Below are 8,151 nucleotides of genomic sequence, written 5' to 3' on the forward strand. Positions count from 1 at the left end.
TCTCTGGGTCTTGGGTAGGAAGGATGTGTTCTCTAGTGAATTCTGACTCCCGTGACCTGCATCCCAAGTCAATTCTGGTAGGAGGCTCCATCAGCAAGGACCTCATGGGAAAGGAAAAATTCCTCACAGAAATCATCAGCAATAGGTGATGTGGGATAGAGCTCCAAGTGGAGAAGTCTGCACTGGATGCAGCCCTGGACCCTTCCTCAGCAGCAGGACTGTCATACTATAAGCCAAAGCCAGACTGTTGAAATCTTCTCCAAGTCCCTCATGTCTTCTCTAGCAATTCTACTTACCCCTCTGAAAGAGCAGCCCAGCATCTTACAAGACTGCATATCTCCCCCGGCACTGCCTGGCAAACCACCCCCCAGGAGGAAGGCCCTATGCAGGATGCATGGCAAAATTTGGATGGCTCACAAAATTAGTTTTGCTGCATCTACTTCTAAGAAGTTCTGCAGGCTACTGCAGTGGAATTGCTGCCTGTGGAGGACCAAATTAGACTCCACCTGGCAAGGTGCTGGGGTGTTGTCTGGGCCGCACTGGCCTGGTGGTTAAGAAAGGCTGGTTTTGCTTAAGAACTGGGAATTAGAGATATCCCATGTACTTAGCAAAGGATAATTTAACCTCTGTGTCCTTGCAAAGCAGGAGGAGACTTAAGACGGTGAACATTGGGACATGCAAAGTGGTTATGCTCTGCTGACTTGGAACAGCATTGATCAGTTTGTGTTAGCTGCAGAACTGGTGAGGAAACTTTAAGTACAGCAGATTGATTGCTACCAAGGGACAAATTCCCCATAGCTGGTTGGATTCAAGCACTGAAGTACTAACATATTGATCTATTTATGGTGATTTATTAGTAATAGCCCTGTACCCCAAACTCTCTTGTGCAGTTATACAAGTAAAAAAGCATCCTATTGCTAGCTTAACTGATTTCTTCCAGAGGATATATAGAGGATATACCTCTATATAAAGCCCCACATTGTGAGCATATGCTGCAATCTACAGTGGACAGGAAAATAAAAGTGATCACAGGGCAAAATGTATCCCATAACCAGCTCCAGCATGCTGGCTCCCAGGCTTTGGGTTTGCGGGCAGCAGGCAGGTCTGGGGTACTGTCGGGGCACACAGAGCAGTTCCTGCTCTGGGACAGGGACCAGCTCCTTCCCTGCTCCAGCAGCCCAAGAGCAGGGGAAGGATCCCTGCAAGGAGACAAGGGAAGCCTGGTGAGTGCAGAGCTGTTGGTGTTGGGTGTGGGCACTGCTTGGGCAGTCCACAGTGGGATCAGCAGGAGCAGAGAGGCACTTAATGACTACAGGGAAGCCCCCACCTCCCCAGTGCATGGATCCCTAATGGGTCTTCTGCCCTTTGTCATGCACACTGCTTGGTGTCCCCCTGCCTGAAGAAAGCTGCCGTCCCATCCCTGCCCTCTGCACAAGGTTGCGGAGGCGAGAACCTCATCCCGATTTGACTTGTTCTGCAAGGAGAACAGGACTTACGAGAAGGAGAGGCCTCAGTGAGGGGCTGAGCCACAGATCTGCACCCTGCAGACATTTCCCAGTGGACATCTCTCTCCCTTGAGCTCCGTACTCAAACCTTGCTTGCCTCGGAGATGGTCTCGGGGAGTCACAAGGGTTTAAATGAGCTTCCCACATGGGAAGAGTTGAGGTAGGATGTGAATGTCCTGCAGCCTGAGAGGTCTTGCCATCCCAGGCTCTGCTCAACAGCTGCAGATCCATCCAGGTACTTCATGCAGTATACTTTTATTTTGGTTTTCCCTAATTGCCTGTTGAATTTCATTGATGTGAATGCGTTTCTGATGCCTGAAATAGCTGCTGACGTATTAAGCTCAAAAAATGCTGTGATGGCTTGAGTTGGTTTCTCTCCCCTTGCTCCAGGCACGTGCTTGTTGCGCTCCTTGTCCCAGAGCTCTCCAGCCCTGCAGAAGGTGGGAGAGACAAATAGATGCTGGCTCTTTACCCACCACAGTCTGGGGCCAGTGTGATAGTTTAAGTGGAAATCTTTGGCAGTTTAAGTTAATAAGCCAAGCTATGAGTGGTTGAAAAAGTGGCGTGCATCTGCTCCAGAGATTAACCTGGAGCAGAATTTGGATAGTGGGGCTGCTGGAGTGTTAAATCATCCCCACGTGAACCACTGCCATTCAGCTGGAAGCAGCCCCAGGCACACACCATGCATCAGCTGCAAGTGGTGCACATTTGTATCACTTTATTTGCAACTAATGAAATAGCTAGAAACATTTATTGCATATAAATTATATATGAGCACCCATCATACAAATAAACTCTTTCCTGTCTCAGCTTTCTATTTCCTCCTTAATCAAAAAGTCTTTTCTATTTGGGACAGATTCAGGAGTCTCTGCTGGTTCCCATCCCCTGGGCCTCATTTGGTTAACTAGCCAGGCAAGCTACTCTCCAGGTCTCTACAAAACCCGTACACATTGTTAGAGTAAGCGCCTATTTTAATGTATTTAATTGAGAAGCAGCAGGGGAAGGAGAGGAGTTTCTCTCCAGCTTTTGTCTAGACTTAACCTTCCTTCACTTTGAAAATCCAGTAGATTCCCCATAGGCTGAGACAAAATAATAGTGAAAACCATAAGTAATCTGACACTTGTAATTACAGGCCTACCAGCTCCTTATTGACCTCAGACAGAATAAGGAAATGGCACATACAAGGATCATTTAAAAACAAGGGAAGAGTTCTAGTAAATGCCAAGTCTCATGTGTTTATGGAAAAGAATCCATAAAACTGAGTTGGTAACTTTTGGAGGTGTAAATTATAGGTTTGGGTTATGGATTTGGCTGATAAATGTAAAAGCTGTTGACGTAATACGGCTCCAGCAAGGAATGTGATAGTCTTACACTGTGCTTTGATTCTTTAAAAACTGAAATGATACCAAATTAACAAATTTTGTAGTAATTGGACTGAAAAATGACTAACTAGCAATTGGACTGAAAATTGACTAACTTTACCTCAAAATGTTAAAGTTGGTACAAGCCCGTAACGTGTGTTTTTGAAACAGCCCAATGGTAAGTTACTCCACGCAAGCCACACTTCTTGTCTGACAGCTCTGTCCGTGGAAGAAGTGACTCCGGCAAAGGCTTGACTCATGATGTAGGAGTAGCTGAATGTGAGCTCCCAGCACAACGCTGCAATCAGAAAGGCTAATTCCATCCTCAGATGTATAAGCAGGGAATGCGGAGCAGGTGTAATGAGATTATATTGCAGGAGATTATATTGCATCTGCTAATTCCACGGATGTGATTACTGATGTGAAAGAATTCCCAGTTTTGACATCTACAATTCAAGGAGGAAGTTAACAAGTTGGAGAGGCTTCCTGCAAGAGCTCTAAGGACTGTTAAGGGGTTTGAAGGCATCTTATGGAGAAGGAGAGGTTAGGACTGATATGATCAAAGCTTAAATACACCCATGTAGGATTAAATTTTTGCTCCTCTACTAGCTGCTCTGCCCAACAATGGCACAAGAAAAAACAGTCTAGGGATGAGGTATACATTTTATAAATGGAGAAAGTAGTTAAGTACCTGAGCAGTTTACTTAGGGTGGTGGCAGCTTCCCAACCATCAGCAGTTTTTGAATCAAGATAAGATGTTTAACAAAGCAACGATGATTAATGTGAGAGAGTCTTTTGTCCTGTGACCATCAGGAAAGCAGACCAGTCTTGGAAATTAGCCTAGTGCAGCAGACACCGCTGTCAGGTGGTACCAGCCTGCAATGGTTCTGCTACAGCCACTCCCAAAATTATAGCCCATAGCTATACTCCTTCTTGCCTTCTATGTTGTTTTTCTTCATTTAGAGGCTCAGCTTCCTCAGCTGAAGAAGCCCCTGCTTCTAGGTCTAGCAATGACTTAGGACCTTTCTGCTATGGGGTCTGTGTCTTGGATCGCTCCCTGTGCTCCTTTGGGGTGGCCTCTCGTGGCGGTTTTGGTTTGCTTTGGGGAAGACCCTGAAGCGGGTGGGCAGAGGACAGAACTTGGTGCCTGTCTCCTGTGAGTGGGGTGCAGCACCACCTCCCGTCTCAGCGTGGGGGAAGAAATCTGGGGAAGCAAGGGCAGGGGTGCTCCAGGCAAGGTCCACCACTTTTGGACAGCACTCCAGGAACGTGGCCTGAAAATGTGGGATAATGTGGAGAAGCAATAGGCCTCAGGGGCACAATGAAATCCTTAACTGAGCTTCTCCCTCCGTGTCTGGTAGGCAGCAACATTAGGAGGCGTTAGCTGATGTGGTTACGGATTTATGGGGCCACGGAGCCCCAGAGAGCTCACACCTGAGTCCATTGGCGCAGCAGGCTGGTAGATCCTTGCCCCTGTTCCAGATCTTCCCCTGTTACTGCTCTAGGGTGTTTGACATATAGGCCAGATTCAGAGGGGAGGGAGCGGTTTGCTATACAGTTATAAAAGGCTGTTTGTTTTCTCTGCAGCTGCTTAAATCTGACCTAAATACCTTCCAGGCTATGCAGCCTGCTGCTTTCTTTGAAAACCTAGAAGGTCACTGACTGCTGGGTCTTCCTCCCCCAACCAAACCAGGGTGTGTACGGAGCCATAACTGCGCTGGCAACGAGCGGGAACTAGCCTGCCTTTTTTCCCCTTCTCTGCCTTTGGAGGTTGGCAATAATAAACATACAAGGTCTTGCTAGACTTGTTTCTTCACAGAAATAACTGTGCATATTATAAAAGCCTGAAGCAGAAGATTGCATTTCAGTCTCAGCTTTTTGGGCCTTGTGATTGTGGGGAAAGGAGCTGGTTGTGCCCACCTGCCCTGCTTTGCACAGGGAAGCCCCTTCTTTGAAAGCAGCCTGAACAGCCACCAGCAAAGCATCCCTCCATCCCGCTGGGCTACCTCTGCCCAGCCGCTGCTCGCTGCAGCTCAGCTCTGGGCCGCTGCACCCCGCAGCAGCCACCCTGCGAAGCCCAGCCTCCTGATGGCAACCCCTGCGCCCGGTCTCAGCAGCGCGCCAGCTTGCTTGGCTTCCCAGCTTCACCTCCTGCCCTTGCTGCCTGCAGGCACGTCAGGTTGCACGTTGCCCGATGGTGCTGGGAGAACGGGCCCATGTTCCCCGCTGCTCCGTGAACCTCGGGCCCAGCTGAGGTACGTGCAAGAACTCCGTGCCGGGCTGGCAGCGCAGGCTGAAGCGCATAAGCACGGTGTCCGCCGCAGCTGTGGGGGAAAGCCAGAACAGCAGAGGGTGTTGCAGACTGGAATGAAGGCGCATCGGCAGCAGCGTGTGGGGTGCCCATTGCACCACTGGTTATGACTCCCCACCCTCGAGCCTGCCCATGCCGAGCGGTCCTGCCCGCTGCCACACGCAGCTTTGCTCAGTACAGGAGCGCACCAGCTCCGTGCCGGAGGTTGGCAGCCTGCAAGCAGCAGCACGTAGCTCCCCGCAGCTGCGCTAGGTCACTCCGCTCTGGGCAGCCCCTGTACCTTTGCTTTCCTGGAAAGCAGTTCCTCTTCATTACTGAGAAGAGCCCTGCTCTCAGAGGGGAAGGAGGGGCCTGGCCACCGCTTCACACAAAGGGGCCACTACTTGTGCTAATTTTCCTCATAAGAGTCGAACTAATACAGCCTCTGCTCATTCTAAACCACAGAAAGGTGTTTTCGTTTGTGTTTTTTTTTTCTTCTGGGGGGAGGAAGGGGGCTGGGGGAATTTTGTGTGTTGGTTTTGTCCTGGCTTTCTCTTTTTGTGGTGGTGTTGGGTTTTTTTCTTTTTCTTAATGCTTCACTGTCAGCATCTCCTAAAAGGAGGCTTTTAGAAAGTTATGAGGGGGACCACCTAAAAAGGGCAGGAAGGGTCAAATGGGAAAACCACCTAAGACTGTATGCAGTCAAAGGTTGTACATTTTGTACTGTTTGCAGGCTGGACTCACAGCACATCAGGAGATCGTGGCAGTCATTTCCTACCCACCCGCCAAGCATCCTTCCATCCTCCTCTCTGTACAAAATCTCATGCACTACCTGTGTCATCTCTCATGCCAAGGTACCCAGGCCTGCCCCATGCTTTCTTCTCTCCCTTTCCTTCCCATTTGACCACCTGGCAGGAACCCCCCAGGTTATGTCTGGGCCACTCAGATCGCTCCATCACCAGGGCAGACTCAGCGTGGTGTGTTTCACCTCCCACTCACATCCCATCCACAAAGCCAGTCTGCACACTGTTGGGTGACAGCACGTTTGGGTCTGGCTGGGGGCCCAGTAAGGCACTGAGCCCCTAAATAATCAGTCACCGTTCATCTGGAGATGATGCTCCAGCCCCAGCTGAGCTTCCACTCCCAGGTTTGCTGGCTGAAGGGCAAAGCAGTACTGACACATCTAACGTGTTCACCCATCTTCCAACCCCCAGCACACCCTTATGCCCTCTACGTTCTTCTCATTTCACTTTTCTGCACCTCTCTTCCTTTCTTCTCCAGATTTTCAGTGCTTCATTCTCTCCACCTCTGTTCTTTTCTGTTCTAAGCCACATTACTTTCTCCCTTCCTCCGGGGCAATGCATGCCTTTTGCTTTCTCAGAAAACCATCTTTATCCAGCAGTTTGCAGTGACCTGCCCCAAAATACCTTTCTTCTTCCCACACCTCCCAAATTGACAGGGGCAAATAGGCAGCTTGTGGCTCTTTTTACTTTGTGCAGGCCATAAGGAATCCGCATGCCAAGAAAGAGTGAGGCTGTTAGGGTGTTACTGGCTCTTGGGCTGTTGGATATCAACATCTTTGAACTTACCAAAGATTTGGGAGTTGCTGAAGAACAAGCAGAGAAATGCCACAAAGCAAAACTATGATCCAAAGGTAGAATGAACTCAGACCTACTTCCCTCAGCAGCTGGACTTCAAACAAAACTCTCTGGAAATAGTTCAATCCATCAGCAGCTCTATCAATTAATACTTTCATGTTTAATGTTTTTTAAAGTTTTAGTATCAGGGATTGTGAAGGTATACATATCCTCAGGCAGAGGAAAAAATGAGGGGTAGGATAAAACTTGTAAGTCATAAGAACAAATCCTGGCCTCTTCTAGGGAGCTATTCCTTTCCATGCTGTCACCAGCTTCCTGGGCATCTCAGAAACCCTGTCTTTAGGATGGATCCAGCTTTCTCCAGAGATGCACCAGCGGGCAGTGTTCAAAGTGGGTTGCACATGGCAGGGCCGTTAGCCTGTCTGCATCCTCGCTGTCATTACATAAAGCCTTTCAGGCGGGTATCCGTGCGCTGAAAGCAGTTGGGGGAAAAAAGCATCAATCCAGCAGTGAGAGAGTGGGGAGTCTCTGGGTTCTAGGGAATTTGCTTGTATTCTTTTTTTCTTAAGAAAACTCACTAAAGGCAGGGCTTGTTTTTCACCTTAAAGACATCCAGGCTTGGTTTCAGGCTAGCAGGGAAGAAATGCAGCACTAGCGAAGCTGGTGCTTGAGCATGGTTTGCTTTGCCGTCTCCTCCTTTGTGTCACAGGACACAAAGCTACTTCGGCATCCTTGTGTTTTCCACCTATAATGAAGCCACCTCAGAGGTACCTCGATCCTGAACACCTTTTGGTCCTTGTGAGTCAAGTCTGAGCTTTGGAAAATTGTGGTCAATGGTGCCATCGTGACATGTCTCACCAGCTTTTATTGCTGAAGAGGATTGCTGCAATATGCTTCAGCAGCTACTGCGAGGTCACGGTTTCAAGTGGATGAGAGAGGGAAGAGCGAGACCCACAATCTACGAGCAGTGAGGCTCATTGTTACTTTTCGCAGGCAAAGATGGAGAGGAAAAATAAAAGGCAGAATTAGACTGGTCCATTTAATGTTAAGGCAAGGTGGCTGGTAGAGTCTATGAAGTCACCCAATAAATGCTATAAATATCCTTAGAGGGAAACGGACTCCCTACTAGGCAACTGTAAAGCAAACCACAGGATATTTTTGAAGCTGCCATCCAAAAATACAAAGAAAAGTGTGACAAGCCTACTTATAAACCAAAAATGGAACAGATGAGCACTTCGTCTCTGCTGTGATTTAGGGCTCCAGCAACAAGTCCTCCCACTGAAGCCTCCCTGAAAAAGAATTAAGCGCTTTGCCCAGACTCTTGTGGAAGTTCAGAAATTCTTCTGTGGTCAGCAGCACCTTCATGCTTGGTTGAAAGAAAAAAACAAGGACTGATG

The sequence above is a fragment of the Mycteria americana genome, chromosome 1 (assembly GCF_035582795.1).
Source record: "Mycteria americana isolate JAX WOST 10 ecotype Jacksonville Zoo and Gardens chromosome 1, USCA_MyAme_1.0, whole genome shotgun sequence".
NCBI lineage: Eukaryota > Metazoa > Chordata > Aves > Ciconiiformes > Ciconiidae > Mycteria > Mycteria americana.